This window comes from Pleurodeles waltl, chromosome 6 (genome assembly GCF_031143425.1).
Source record: "Pleurodeles waltl isolate 20211129_DDA chromosome 6, aPleWal1.hap1.20221129, whole genome shotgun sequence".
In the NCBI taxonomy this organism is placed as follows: domain Eukaryota; kingdom Metazoa; phylum Chordata; class Amphibia; order Caudata; family Salamandridae; genus Pleurodeles; species Pleurodeles waltl.
In genome coordinates, this window is record NC_090445.1 from 1,242,827,692 (window position 1) to 1,242,844,540 (window position 16,849).

A 16,849-nucleotide genomic window follows, 5' to 3' on the forward strand; every position below is an offset into this window, starting at 1 on the left:
GTATGGCCTAACACCAGAGATGTACAGGAGAAAATTCAGGGAGGGTAAGAAACTTAGGGACATATTTAAGAGCCCCTTGCGCTGCCTTAGCACCACCTTGGTTTCATTTTTTTGATGCTAAGGTGGCACTAAGATGGCCTTTTCCCCACATTATATTTACAAGGTAGTGCAATGCATGCATTGAATCACTTTAGAACCCCTTGCGCCTCATTATGCCTGTGCAAGGCATATGTATGCAAGGGGGGCGTTCCCCACAGGGAGGCCCACAAAAATGACGCAGTAAAATTTAATAGATTTCACTGCTCCATTTTTGTTGTCATTTTTAATGCCTGCTCAGAGCAGGTGTTAAAATGGCACCCCCATAGAAACCTTGAGCCTCCTTGCAATTTGCTACACTAGTGTCAACATTTTTTATGCTAACAACTTCCATAGTGTGTCGTATTATAAATACGATGCAACCATGGTGTTGTTAGGTACTGGTAGGGAGGTGCAGAAAAAGTGGTGCATCAGATCTGATACACCACTTTTTCAAAAATACAGGCCTTAATTCTCAAACTTGGTTTTATTGTGTTTATTCTTTTTGCAGAGCACTGGATGGTTGGGTGAAGGGCAACAAGGAAACAGATTACCAGGGGCTGTACAATTTATTTGTATGGGAGCACTTGTCTAGTCTGTGTTTTCCAGAGCTGCTCCAGCACTTTATTAACAGCACACTGACTGACCCTAGGAAGCTTGCTCAGGAGGCGGACTGCTGGATGAGTTTCAGGGTCCACAAGAAGCTGTATGTAGGAAACTCAGCCAAGGGTAGGCAGGGTCTCCCACAGAAGGAGGAGGGGGAGGTCGAGTGAGACACAGACAGGTCTCAGGGTAAAGGGGAAGAAAAAGGGTCCTAGGTCCCTGGTGACAGGAAGGATGGAGGTTCTGGTGGGTGGGGGCCCAGGACATTTCAAACCCATTGCTTTGAGTGTTCCTAGTTAGGACACAAGAAAAGTGCCTGTGTCTGTCCTATGAAAACTCCCTCTGGTGCCCCCTCTACAGGGGTGGCCAATGTAGCCTCATGGGGAGATAGTTCTTGGGGGCAGGTCGTAGACCATACCATAATATCCCTTAGTTGGGAGGTGGATTCAGAGGGTGAGTTGATGATCCCTGATGGTGGGTGTCGTCACTTCCGCCAGGTGACAGTAAATGGGGTCCCAGTCACTGCTCTGAGGGACAGTGCGGCGTGCAATACCAAGGAAGTGGGAAGGCTTGTCTCCCCAGAGCAGTACACCTCCCAGGTATGTAGGGTGACACTACCCCACGGGCAGGAATTCTTCTGCCCTATGGCCCTGGTATCCCTAGTGTTAAGCACTAACCTAATCATTCCACGGAGACACAATGCTAGCCCACGTTGTTTGTTCCAAACTCCACCAATATGTTCTGTGCCTCCCACTTACTTGTACGAATCGCCACGGGAACGATCCAGGTGAAAGTGGATGGATGAGAGAGAGAGAGAGAAACACGGATGTTGCCTGGCAGGATCAGGATGGCTAGTGATGGTCTACGAAGAGCAGATATCTTTTATGATGATTTAAACATTTAGTCAAATAACACTTTTCATGTAACCGATATACTAAAACTACTCTTTGCCAATTCCCACAAACTAGATGTACCTGTCAGGGTCCCCTTCCCCGCTTTTGATAACTCTTCTCCCTCTCTTGAGATCTTCAAGAAAGGACCAGAGAACATTTTTAACCTTGTATACTCTGTATATGTATTTCCACCTTGTTCCCAAGTCAATGTGACCCCACTGGAAGATGGAAGACCTACCTAAAGTTTTACAGAATTTCAGTGTATGTCTTGCTCGTTTGGGTCTTGATGAGACTTTCTAAAACACAGTCACACTCACTATCGTAGACATATAGCAGGCAATAAGGAATGAAAATCAATTCTTAAGTATTAAGATTTCTCAAGTATTCAGGGATTAATCAGCACAGCGTGTTAGTATTGGAAATAACACAGTTCAGTGTTTTAACTACACGGACAGCATAGAATTCAATGTACTAAAGCTCACTTTTATATGTGATTGGTGTCATCGCTGTTATATCACATTGACAATTGAACTCAACTATAACAAATAGCAATTGTCCAACATGTGCGCAAATCTGTACTGTAATTGCAAACTAACAACAATGAGCGTTATTATTCGGCAGACAGCAAGTATTCAAGTAACCAAGGACACTGATAACTCCTAGTGTGTGCTGCCTGTCTGAACATCTGGCAATCAATTATCAAAAGTAACCGGTAAGAAGCTTTTCAAGTGCGTGCAGCTCGTTACTGCATTTTGTGATGCTAATCTTCTTGATCTCTTCTTTTCTAGGATTGGCATCCACGACGCTGGGCCTGTGGAATAGACAGTCCAGGAACAAGCACTGAGGAGCAGAGAATCCGGCTCTGCATCTAAAGTCCTCTGACAGCAAGCGATCACCTCAAGACTGGTAATATCTGCTGCACCTGGCCACACCCAGTCTGTGTCACCTGCCACACCCAATCTGAATCATAAGCCTGCTGTACCTGGCCATACCCAGTCTGAGTCATGAGGATGCAACAAGCTCAGGCAACAAGTTGACACGTGCCCCAGAGTTCTAAAACAAGCCTTGGCTCAAGTAAGCATTTCTCAAAGCAACAACAATCATTGGTCCATGAAGAGGCAGGTGATTTGCTTAAGGGGACCCTTTACTAAACACCAGATGTGGGTTCTGGAGCATATTCAGGTTTGTAGGCCTGACTCCTAGAGTGGGGTGGGGAAGTGACCCGGAGGATAGTCATAGTTAGTCCCCAGATGCCCATAGACTGTCTTCTGGGGAATGAATTGCCCCAGGTGTCAAGAGGACTGGAAGGGCTGTCCGCCAGAGATGCCCTCACAGTTCAGTTGTCTGGAGGTACCCCTCCAAAGGGAAAGGTACAGGACCCCAGCAAGAGGGACAGGAGGAGGGCGAGCCCACCCCTGTCCCCTGATTAGCCTGAGGGCACAGACCTTAAGGTGAGTGACCAGTCTCTGGGTACTACCCATGAACTGGTGGTAGGCACCTGGGGCTACTGCCCCTCACTTTAAAACACCACAGTGGCTAGAGACCCAAAGGTGGCCTGAGGCCTGGCTCTTGACAATGAAAGCTGTCTGTAGCCTCTGTTGGTTGTTGTCCTTGTGGTCAGAGTTTTCCCTCTGTGGGGAATCAAAGTCAGGCCCAGATGATGGAATGGGCCACATCACACTGTTGGTCATGGTGGTACTGCCTGCCTACTGGGATGCATCTTTGAGCAAGGTAGAGCTAGGTGCTGCACAGATGGATTTCTCAGATAAGGAGCAGTGTCCCCCTGTGTTAGTCCAGTGGGCCCTAAGAGTGTAGACAGAGTGATCTGCTTGGATTCAGAGAGGTATACAACTGGCAAGAGCTCCTGAAGCAGTGGGCCAGTGCCCAGCTTCTATCGGCTAAGCAGGGAAGTCCAGCAAGATATTGATTGGCCTACCCTGGAGTTAGGCTAGGAGGGGTTTATGTTGGAAATGTCCCTTTATGCAGAGTTATTCACAAACGTGTTGCCTTCTTCCTCCTCATTTTTCTGATCTGTTTTTGCTGGTGTTTGGTGCTCTGGGCACTTTATCACTGCTGACCAGTGCTAAAGTACACATGCTCCCTGTATAAATTGTGATTATGATTGGTTATCCTTGATTGGCATATTTGATTTACTAGTAAGTCCCTAGTAAAGTGTACTACAGGTACTCGGGCCAGTAAATCAAATGCTACTAGGGGGCCTGCAGCACTAATTGTGGAACCCACATGAGTAGAACTGTAATCATGTCTCAGACTTGCCACTGCAGTGCCTGTGTAAGCAGTTTTGCACTGCCAATTCAACCTGGCAATGGTTCCCACTTGCCAGGCCCAAACTTTCCCTTTTACTACATGTAAGGCACCCCTAAGGGAGGCCCTAGGCAGCCCCATGGGCAGGGTACGGTGCATGTTAAAGGTAGGACATGTACTGCTGTGTTTTACATGTCCTGATAGCAAAATAGTGGCAAATTTGTTTTCCACTATTGCAAGGCCTATCTCTCCCATAGGTAACAGGGGGATTGTCTTTAAATATCTTTGGAGTGCAGTTTCCCATTGGGAGCAGATAGAGATGAGGAGTTTAGGGTCTCTGAACTCACAACTTAAAAATACATCTTTTGGTAAAGTTGTTCTTTAGATTGTCTCTTCAAAAATGCCACTTTTAGAAAGTAGACCTTTTCTTCTGTATCCATTATGTGCCTCTGCCTGGCTGCTAAATCCATGTCTGAGTCAGTTTGACGGTTGGGCTGTTTGTGAATTCACTCGAGCCAGTAACACAAAAGGAGCTGAGGTATGTCCTGTAGATTCTGATGAGTGTTCCTGTGCTAGAGAGGGAGTGAGAAGCTGATACCTGAACGTGAAAGGGCTGTGCCAGACCCCTCATAATACATTTTCCAACCCCCTAGAGTAGTGGCCTCCAAACATTTTAAAACAGTGCCCCCCGTTGAAAAATAAAAATCATTGGACCCCCCTCAGAATTTTTCACAAATATTTTATAAAGATGGCAATGTTTTAATGTCTAGACGTATTTAAACATTTCAGTTCAGTACTCTTACCTTTTAAAAAATGCAATAACATGTTTCTGCTTGAAACAAAACACTGTTATCCGTGTAATGCTTCTTTTGGCCAGACCCTGGTGTCCCCCCTGGGATCACTTGAGGCCCATCCCCCAGTTTGAAGACCCCTGCCCTAGAATGTGACTGTGGTTGGTCAGGGAAGAGGCAGAGTCTTGTTGTGGGAAAGTAACCTCTTTCTAGCATGGGTACTCCCACTTTTGGCCTGTTTGTGAGTGTGTGTCAGTGTGTTTTACTGTGTCACTGGGATCCTGCTATCCAGGTCCCCAGTGCTCATAGAAAAAACCTATATGTCAGTGCGTTTTGCCTGTCTCACTGGGATCCTGCTAGCCAGGACCCCAGTGCTCAAAGTTTGTGGCCTAATGTGTATCCTGTGTAGTGCCTAACTGTGTCACTGAGGCCCTGCTAATCAGAACCTCAGTGCTTATACTCTCTCTGCTTTTAAATGTGTCACTGTAGGCAAGTGACTCCATTTATCAATTTCAATTGGCATACTGGACCCCCCTTATAAGTCCCTTGTAGCCGGCTATCGGATAATCCGGCTCCTGGCGCCCCGGAATCGGGACCGGTGTTCCGCTCCTGCTACGGGGTCGACGGCGCGCTCCAGTGCCATAGCAACGGTGATGCCGGAAACCGCCTAGGGAACCCGGATATCCGGGTTCCCGACAGCAAAGAAAAGGAAGACGGACTTGGCGCGATGAACGCCGAGGAAGAAACAAACGCCGTCGGAAACGAAAACACAGAGGACGAAGAAACGAAAGACCTGGGAGGAACCAAGAACCGCGAGGATACCCTGGGGAAAAACGGCCATCCTCGGACCGGGAGCAGAGCCGAAGGGCGCAACCTCCGCCACGTCCCAGGAGGGACGTGGCTAACCAAGGTACAGTCCTTCCTCAAGGACAAATTCTTTTAGAAAGGGGAGAGTTACGGCAGGAGAGGGGAGGGGAGGAATGGTACACGGAGAGGGGAGGGGGGAGATCTGGAGAGGGCAGGGAGAAGACGGGCACTTCTAAGGTGAAGAGGAGTCTGAGGACTTAAGACTTTCCAAAAGGGAAAAGAATGGTAAAATTACAGATCCAAAGAATACTACTTAGCCAGACGTAAGAGCACTTGGGGACAGAAATCTAATTTTAAGGGGACACTAAGAGGTGACTATCTGTACACCTGCTGTTTTCAAACCTCAGCACACATTCCAGGACACACTCTCTCTCTCTCTCTCTCTCTCTCTCTCTCTCTCTCTCTCTCCCTCTCTCTCTCTTTCTCTCCCTCTCTCCTATACTCTTAATAAGACTTCTACATCTATACCACACCGACTTACCTGTATCTCCATTCCTCTTTTCCGCTGCGTCTGGGAGCCGAGAAGACAACCGTTGCCAGTCAAGAGGGCACCGGGAAAAGAGAGAGAAGAGACACTCTATTAGGAAGAACACACCACCTATATATTTTTGAACAAATCATATATCCTTACAAGAACTTTAAATAAAATCACTGTTGTTCACCCACCCAAGAATCCTAGTCCTTATTATCGCCCAACCCACTGCCACATCCCTAGTATATGGTACCTAGGTAACCCAGGGCATTGGGGTTCCAGGAGATTCATATGGGCTTCAGCATTTCTTTTGCCACCCATAGGGAGCTCAGACAAACCCTTACACAAGACTGCCATTGCAGCCTGCGTGAAATAACACACATGTTATTTCACAGCCATTTTCACTGCACTTAAGTAACTTATAAGTCACCTATATGTCTAACCTTCACTTGCTGAAGGCTAGGTGTCACATTACTAAGTGTGAGGGCACCCTTGCATTAGCAAAGGTACCCCCACATAGTTCAGGGCCATTTCCCCAGACTTTGTGAGTGCAGGGACACCATTACACGCGTGCACTACATATAGGTCAATACCTATATGTAGCTTAACAATGGTAACTCCAAATATGGCCATGTAACATGTCTAAGATCATGGAATTGTCCCCCCATTCCAAATCTGGTATTGGGGGCAACTCCATGCATCCTGGGTGCTCCACAATGGACCCCTAGTACTGCCAAACCAGCTGTCTGAGGCTTGCACTGCAGCCCCAGCTGCTGCCACCTCACAAACATGGTTCTGCCTTCCTGGGGCCTTTGCAGCCCAGTCCCAGGAAGGTAGAACAAAGCATTTCCTCTGAGAGCAGGGTGTTAAACCCCCTCCCTTTGGAAATAGGTGTTACAGGCTGGGGAGGAGTAGCCTCCCCAGCCTCTGGAAATGCTTTGAAGGGCACAGATGGCGCCCTCCTTGCATAAACCAGTCTACACCAGTTCAGGGACCTCTTGTCCCCTACTCTGGTGGGAAACTGGACAAAGGAAAGGGGAGTGACCACTCCCTTGTCCATCACCGTCCCAGGGGTGGTGCCCAGAGCTCCTCCAGTGTGTCCCAGACTTCAGCAATCTTGCTTTGCAAGGTGTGGGGGCACTCTGGAGGGCTCTGATTGGCCAGTGCCAGCAGGTGACATCAGCGACCCCTCCTGATAGGTCCCTACCTGATAAGGTAGCCAATCCCCTTCTCAGGGCTATTTAGGGTCTCTCCTGTGGGTTCTCTTCAGATTCTGCTTGCAGGTTTCCTTCAGGAATCCTCTGCAACAACTTCAGACTCTTCTGACCTCGGATCAACTGCAGCCTGCTCCAAGAAATGCTGTTACTGCAACAAAGTGTCTACAAGAGACACTTTTCTTCAGCAACCTCAGCTCCAAGTCAGCAACTGCAACAGTTTCCATGGTGTGCATGCTCTGGGGACTCCCTGTCTTCATCCTGCACTAGAAGAACCAAAGAAATCTCCAGTGGAGTGACATAATCACTCCGCTGCTCCAAGCAGGCACCTTCCAAGGCGATGACCAGTACCCTGGGACTTCTCTCACTGCAACGAGCGTGCTCCTAAGGACACAAAGGGTAGACATCATTGACATAGACTTTCCTGAGGTCCTGCTGATCCAATTTAGAGGAGGTAAGACCTTGTCTTCCCCGAGAACGATGGTACCCCTGTGTATTGTGTCTTCTTCACCTCCTGAGGACTCTGTGAACTTTTTGCAAAATTCCTTTGTGTACAGCCTGGCCCAGGTCCCCAGCCCTCCACTCTGTGATGCTCAACTCACTGAGTTGTTCTCCAGCAGCGTAGGACCTTCTTTTGTTGTGCTGCATCAACTTTGCTTTGTACCTACTTTGAACCCAGATCCTGTGGCTTTTGGTGGTGCTGGCTGGCATCCTGAGGGCTCTCTAAAGTGCTGAGAGCACCCTCTTCCTTCTCACATAGAGTTGAGGCCCCCAGATCCCTCCTGGGTCCATCCAGTGCCTTTTTTATAAAAAAAACACTTTTGCTGTAGCCAAGGCATGTTGGCGCCTTCCAACACGAAATCTTGCCTGCAACGATGTTCACCCATTGGGACATCTTTTGCATCATGTAAGAACCTGCTGGGATCTTCCTAGGGTGCATTTCTGAAGTCTACAACTAACCGGGGACTCTTCTTTTCCACCCTCTTCTGGGATGGCAGGGGCTCCTATCCTTCCTGGAACTTCTTTCGACTTCCGGACTTGGTCCCCTTCTTTTTCAGGTATTCAGGTCCAATAATCCAGCAGTTGTTCATTGCAGACCTAGTTGACTGTTGAAAAATCCCCAAAACAAGGTGTAGTGTGTCCTAAGGAAACATGCAGTACTTTACCCCTGCTTTTCTGGGCTCTGGGGTCGGGTAATTTACTTACCTTTACTGTATTCCTACTCTCCCAGAGATTCTGCACACACTACACTTGTCTAGGGGGGAATTTGTGATTCACATTCCACTTTTTTAGTATATGTTTTGTGTTGCCCCTAGACCTATTTTCTCACAATGGATTCTATAGGATTTCCTACTGTTTGCATTGTTCTATGACTATTTACTTGTCTAATTTTGGTGTCTAGTGTATATATTGTGTATAATACTTACCTCCAGAAGGAGTATTGTCTCTAAGATATTTTTAGTACTGTGTCACCAAAATAAACACCTTTATTGTTAGCAACCCTGAGTATTGTCTTTACTTGTGTATAAGAACTGTGTAACTGTAAGTGGTATTTCATGAGCTTTGCATGTCTCCTAGTTCAGCCTAAGCTGCTCTGCTACAGCTACCTCTATCAGCCTAAGCTGCTAGAACACTACTGCATTTACTAACAAGGGATAACTGGACATGGTGTACCCATGGTACCCACTACAAACCAGACCAGCCTCCCCCACTTGTGCACTACAAAGACTTTCCTTTGAGGTTTGCCTACTTCAAAGGCATAAGTGAGTGTAAGTAGTTGGCCCAAAGCCCCCAGACTTTTAGAACACTTCTGGATCAAGAGTAATCCTTGCCAAGGAGAAGAGCTGTAAGGAGAAATACTGCCCATTTGCTGTGCGTGCTTTGCTGGATTGGCCTGCAGTTGCTGCTTCTGCCTTAGAGAGGACTAAGGCGGTCACTATGAACATGGTGGGAAAGACCACCGACCGGCGGTGAACAGAATCCCGCTGGCGGTGTCAAATGGAAACCCACCATATAATGAACAAAAAACCCAACCCCGCCAAACATTCCCACACCACCTCTCCCCGCCAGGACCCTTTTGGCGGGAATCACGGCCCACCCCAACCCACCACCACCAAGCACACCCACATCCCACCCTCCAAATAATGATGCACAAATCACCTCAGCGGACAGTGGAGGCCGGAAGACCATTGGCGGCTGCGACCGCCATGGGCGGCAAGTGGGCCCAACAGCAACCACTGCACACATTGGCGAGGCTTAGCACCCACACACCTGACACACATCCAGAACACCATAAAACACCCCCAGACACACCCCACAATCCCTTGCAAGGAAACCAGGACCAGAAGACAGAGAGCACCAGATCCAGACAGAGAACGCCAGTAGACAGGACACGCATAGCGACCCACACAGGAGCACCCAAACACCGTCCCCAGTCCTGATGCCATCCACCACCCTCACCATGTCCCCCCCCAAAAATCCATGCTTCACCAAAAGGGAGCTAAGGACCATGGTGGACGAGATCCTAAAAGTGGAGCCACAAATATTCAGTTCCGACGTGCAGCACACACCCATCGCCCGGAAAATGGAGCTGTGGCAGATCATTGTCAATAGGGTGAATGTTGTGGGACAGCATCCACGCACCAGGGACGACATCCGCCTGAGATGGAACGACCTGCGGGGGACGGTTCCGAGCCATGGCATCTAAGCATCACATCACAGTGCAGAAGACTGGGGGAGGACCGCCACCAACACCACCCGACTACACCGACTGGGAGGAGAAGGTACTCGCCATCCTGCACCCAGAGGGACTCACTGGAGGAATGGACTTGGGTAAGTCGTCTACATTTACCCCATATACACCATACCTGTAATGCATGCACCTCCCCACCCCACCCACACCCACCTAGACCCACACCCCTCTTAGCCATTACTCACCACATCCACCACCCTGCATCACCCACAGCTCACTACCAGGCCCACATCACTCCCGCTGTGCACAACCACCCACCCCTGCACGTACTCACAATAGAATATTAAGCCCCACCACAATGTAACCCCACCACTGCCACTAAATGCAATGTCCACCTCACAAAGGCACCCCTGAAGACCACTGAAAGGCACACCAGCTCTAAATTGCACAGTACAGCCCACCTCAAACCCTCCTGCACATGTAACAAACATTTCTATGTCAAGGAGTGCCACAGCATTCCAGGGAGACAGAGGCACATCACAGGACACTGGTGAAGGATCCCTGGATACTGATGAGCAGGCAAACCCCTCACACAGCCCTGGATGCTCACCATGCAGCAGCCCCACCCAGGAAAACACTGTCACCCCTAACACCCAGTCAAGGCCAGCAGGCCAGGGGAGGCGTCCCCACACCAGTGGACCCAGGGCACAAACAGGTGGAACACAGCAACAGAGGCCACAGTATCCCACCCCCAACATGCAGGAAGGCGAGGGCCCCAGTACTAGTGGCATGTCCAGACCTGCGCAGGGGACACAGGCACAGGGGGCCAGGGCAAGGTCAAGTGCCCCAGTGGGTCAGGGGGTAGGGCACCGGATAGATGCAGCAGCCCAGAATGTCATTGTAGAGGTATTGGGGGCATACCAACATACCGAAGACAGGTTGGCACAGATTGTAACCACCCTGGAGCAAAGTTAGAGGATGCAGCTGGAACACCACCAACAGACCATGGAGCAGTGGAAAGAACACAATGCCACAATGGCTATCATTGCTGGAGCACTGCTGCAGTTGTTCAATAAAACCCTCAGACACCCACACCGGACAAGAGGACCCCACAACAGCCCTGGACAACAAGCAACAGTTGTCCCAAGCAGCTGAAACAGCACAGGAAAAACCCTCCCAGGAATCACAAGGGCCGACCATGTCACCCCAAGTAGCTACACAGCAGGTGCCCAAACGTAGGCTCAGGCCAAGATATGGCACTGGAAACCCAGCTAAGAACAAGCCCCCTTCCAACAATTGACACTGCTACTACTGCCAAGCAACCATCCCACCCATTCACAAACTGCACTTAGCTGAGGGCTAAACAATGTACTAAACTACAAATAGGACCCACCTATGAAATCAAACAGGCCTGCCACCAAGTCGGTTTTGAGGACAACCAACCATAATGACTTCCTTCACTGTACATAGCACATTTCACTGTATTCCACCAATAAACAACATATCTCACCTGTAACACTGTCCCATGTCTTCAATGTTGAACAAAGTGGAGTAATGATGCAACAGGCCGGGATAAACTTTATTGTCAAATTGTGCATGCTGGTGGTACAGTGCTTCAAAATAGTCAAGAAGGGAATGCTTATACTGTCTGTCTGTACCATGCTGAAGAGGTCCATGACTCGCATATCATGACCAATTCCCCCTAGTTGACATGGCACACTTACAGTATCAGTCACTAACCACATATACAGGCTGAAGCCACAGACAGTTATTGGAAGTAGAGTTGTATCAGTTGGTTTCTGGAATTGACATCTTCCCCTTCCTCATCCTCACCATCACACTCCTCACCTCTCTGAGGTCACAGATCAGGACCTATAGCACCCTCCACCTCCAAAAGGGGGATTGAATGTCTCACTGCCACGTTGTGCAGCATGCAGCACGCTACGACTACCCTACACACCTTATCAGGCCCATAGGCCAGGGAACACCCAGAGATATGTAGGCACCGGAATCTAGCCTTCAGGAGACCTATAGTACGCTCTATCACCCTCCTAGTCCATGGGCCTCATTGTATTTCCTCTCTGCATCCGTCCTGGGATTCCTCACTGGTGTCAGGAGCCAACGCAAGTTTGGAAAGCCAGAATCACCTAGAGAAATGGTCAATACGGAGTCGTCATTGGAATGTCCTTAGTCTGACAGGCTGTTTTTCTGCAATGTGTCAGTTAGTGACAGACACACTTACCTATGATCCACCCTCTGTCCTCTTGGAGTTGTTCTAACTTTTGTGGCACACTACTGTTCCTCAAAACAAATGAATCATGGACTGAACCCGGAAACAATGCATTCACATGGGATATATACTGGTCTGCTGTACATACCAATTGGATGTTCATGGAGTGAAAGTTCTTCCTGTTTCTGTACACTTGTTCACTCACTCTTGTGGGTATGTGGGTTCCATTAATGGCACCATTAACATGTATAATGTTTGCAAAGGCACAGAAGTCTGTCTTGATGGCAGGGTGCTCAGCACTTAGGGGAATCGCACATAGGATTGCAGATGTTGTACAAATGCATTAAGAAATCTTGTAAGTACCTGGCTGAACATTGGCTGTGAGAAACCAGCACCCATGCCCACTGTCACTTGAAATGAGCCTGTGGCCAAGAAATGGAGTGTGGAGAGCACCTGCACCTCAGTTGGAATGGCATGCTGATTACGATTTCTGGGAGTCAGTGCAGGATCCAGTAATGCACATAGGTCCTGAATAGTTGCACGTGTGAGTCTGTAAGTGATATTGATCTAACGCTCCACCATGGTCCCCATATCCACAAGTGGTCTGTACACAGATGGTGCCCTTCCTCGCCACAAGGGTCGGTACATGTGAGGGTTAAGAACAAGGAGTCATGTGCACACATTCACTGGCACATTTGCTAAACACATTCACCGCATTCTTCATAGTAGTGTCTGTACAATAACTGCAACCTGACAGATGTACATTGACATCACTAAGAGGGAACAGAGTAAATCATGTGTGATTATATACTCTATGGATAGAGACATAGGTGCTTCATATGGCTAGTAGGCCCAGCATTGTGACTAAATTGAATTTCAAGATGCGTAGGTGATGGCGAAATGTCTGCCCACTGTAGTTCTGCCCCTTCGTTGTGGAAGTGACCTAAGACCTCTAGCGGTTGACGTCACAGCGTACGGCGGTGTTGACCACTGTTCACACCCTCATTGGATAACATGGATGCCAATGGGGAGACCTGGCGTATCATGATCGCCGCCGGCGGTGACGGTGCATTCCGCTGTGGAACGAAGGCGCATTCTTCATTGTGTGATCACTTGATTCCCTGATCCTGTGCGGACAAGTACTCCACTCTGTGTACTGCTGTGGCCTGCCTCTGGCAATGGATGTTCCACGTGGTGCAGGGGAGCCAGGATGGGGCTTGATGCGTGGAAGGCTGCATGCCACTGTCTTGCATGTCTGGGAGTACTGTCTGTCCTATGTCTAACAATCAGCCAGCTATTGCCATTGTGCAGGTGCCTGACCTCTGTGTGTCTTCTCTGTGTCTCCCTACTAGGTCAGCGCCCACCAGAAGAGGGCACATTGGCATGCCATCGCCAAGGAGGTATGGACCCTGGGGGTCTACAACTGGCAGAGCACCCACTGTCATAAGAGGTGGGAGGACCTGCAGCGCTGGGCGCGGAAGATCAGTGAGGCCCAGCTGGCGAAGTCCTCCCAACGTGGTTGGGCACAGACCCCACCTCATGCGAAGGATCCTGGCGGTGGCGTACCCAGACCTGGATGGGTGCTTGAAGGCTGCACAGCAGTCACAAGGGGGTGAGTACTCACAGCCCATACTTCAGCCTGGAAGGATGAGAGTGTGTGTGATAGGGCTTATGGTGCTTATAGCAGGGTTTTTGACTAGTGTCCAGCTACTGTCTGCTCCCCAAAGGGTGAAGGGGTGTCCCTGTCAGGTTTCACCTACCTCAGCTTCAATGCAATGACAGGATATGGGTGTAGGTCACTATACTGCTCAGTAGTCAGGGCCATGGTCATGGGCCTAGTGCACGGTGCTCGCAAAAAGAACAGTTGATGGATGGAATGTAAAACAAATCAAACATTCACCACCAGTCACAGATCTGAGTTTAATCAATCAGTTTGTTTGCTCACCATGCCATTCCAGTTTGGACCCAGTCATATGCAAATCAGTCTTGACCCTGTTCCCCATGGGAACAGTCCAGCCCGAACTGCCAGACCAGGTCCTCCCTGGACCAGAAACAAGCATCCTGGTACTGGTTTCGGGGTATCACCCCTCTACAGCCATGCTAGCTTGAATCTGGTGGCATGGTGAGCACGGGACCCACCTCTGGGCATACCCTTCCCACTTGGGGCGACAAACGCAAAAAAGAACAGTTGATGGACTGAATGTAGAAAAAATCAAACATTCGCCCCCAGTCACATATCTGAGTTTAATCCATCAGTTTGTTTGTGTTTTGATTTGCTTTTGCCGCCGTAAGTGCGCCGGGTATGCCCAGACGTGGGTCCCGGGCTCACTATGGCACTGGATTCAAGCTAGCCTGGCTGATGAAGGGTGAAACCCTGAAACCGGTTCCAGGATGCTTGTTTACTGTCCAGAGAGGACCTAGCCTGGCAGTTCGGGCTAGACTGTTCCCATGAGGAACAGCGTCAAGACTGATTTGCATATGGCTGGGTCTAAACTGGGCTGGCATGGTGAGCAAAAGAACAATGGATTAAACCCAGATCTGTGACTGGGGGTGAATGTTTGATTGATTCTGCATTCCGTCTATCATTTGTGTTTTGCTAATGCACGGTGCTGCCTGTTGGGTGTGTCTGCTGGGTAGGTGTATTTCTGGCCATTGTGTATCAGCATTCAGCTACTTACAAGTGTCTCTCCTGTTTTGTCTCCCCATCCCTGTTCTCTTTTGTGTGTCTGGTACAGCATCAACATCAGGCGAGGGAGCTGGGGCACCGCCTAGTGGGGAGACATCGGCCCACGGATCCTCGGAGGCAGAGACAATGGGCGCCCAGGGAACCAGTGGGTGGGAGGGCGAGGGGACTTCCACAGGGGAGGCTACTACCACAGGTGGTAGTGACTCTGAAACCTCCTCCGATGGGGGTCCTCTGGCAGTGGTGGACACTACTGGACAAATCCCGACTGTGAGATCTTCCGCCACCACCCATACCATTAGTGCCCTCCCTTCTGCTCCCCACCGAGTTGGCTGTGCCCGCCCACCCAGAAAGGTGGCCGTCTCCTTTACCCCAGGATCCTCCTCCCCTGCTCCAGTCAGCCCTGCTGCCCTGACAGTGGAGGCTATTGACCTCCTGAGAACCATCTCTGTAGGGCAGACAACCATTGTCAATGCCATCCAGGGGCTAGCATCAGAGGTGTAGCAGACTAATGCCTATCTGGATGGCAATCACGGTGCCGTGTCTGCCCTACAGAGATCTTTTCAGGCTCTGGCCTCCTCTTGGACAGCAGCCAGTTTCCCTGGCCATTCTGTCCCCCCTCCAACCTTCTCTACCCCTTCCAGCACCCCACTCCCTTCACCCGTTCAAGGCACACATTCAGACATGCAGTCAAGCACATCAACACACAAAAAACACATTTCCAAACACAAGCACCACACCTCCCACCACAAGCATTCACATAGCCAACAGACACCTGCACACACAACAATGTCCACTTCCCCCAGTGTGCCCGCCTCTTCCGCATCCCTGTCGGTCCCCTCTATATGCACACCCTCATTCACTGCACCTTCACTCACTGTTACTGCTCCTCTTCCTGCACTCACCACAATAGCAGACAGCCATACAAGCACCCCATACACCACACCTGCACTCACCACTTCCACTGTAGTTGACACATGCAGCACACTCACCCTACTTGCAGACATCCACCCAACATACATCCACACTAGCTGTCTGTCTTCTCCCACTATGTCCACCCCGCCACCTCCCAAAACACTCAAACGCACCAAGACACCCACCCATCAGACATCCACCACACCACAGCATACTGAGCAGTCACCGGCACCCACTACACGCACACCTACACCCCATATATTAACTCCCTCTGCCTCCACTCCCACGCCCACCTCAATTGCTCCCAAGAAACTTTTCCTCTCCCATGTAGACCTGTTCGAACTCACTGGCCCTTCCCGTCTTGTACCGAAATGTGCCCACCTCCTTGCCTTTTTTGCTCCTTCCACATCGCAGCCCATCCTGGTCCAGCCTTCACATTCCTTTGCCCCTTCTCCAGTTAAGAAGAAGGCCCGCTCAGAGCCTAAGACATCCTGCTCTGCCCGAGCCAAACAGCCCCCACCCCCTTCTAAGGAGAAGCCCACCCCCCCCTCCAACCTCCTCACGCAAGTCAAAGTCCCACCCCGTCGTAAATCCCCACCCTCCGCCCCCATTCCGTGAGGTGCCTGGATCCCCCTATGGTGCCCTGTTGAGTGGAGTACCCAGCACTTGTGGGAGTCAGGTGTGGCCAAGGAAAATTGACTTTTTATGGACTGGCCATTGGCCCTGTTATCATCATTTAGTTCAGTGAGCTACTGAATAAAGTTTCTGTGTGGCCTGTGTTTGGGCTGCATACAGTTCCACCCTGGTGTTTGTTTAAATAATTTATGGCTGTGGTGCTATTGTATGTCCTATGGCCAAGTTGCAGGGGCCTTCGGTCAGGTTTGTCCCTCTTGGTGTGGGGTGTCTGATTATTGCTGCTGGGAAGGGTTGGGGGGCTTTGCGGGGTGTGTGGTGTGGGTGGGTATGTAACTTTGCCCTATCCTCTCTTGTGCCGTAGGTTGCAGAACTTACCGTCGTCGTCTTCGTCGGCGGTCTCGGTCGTGTAGATATATGGCAAGGAGCAAGGCTGGTGTGATCTGCAGCTCTCTGTCCTTGGCTGCTGCTGCACGTTTTTCCGCCTGAGTTTGTGTGGTGGTGGTTCCCGCCCCG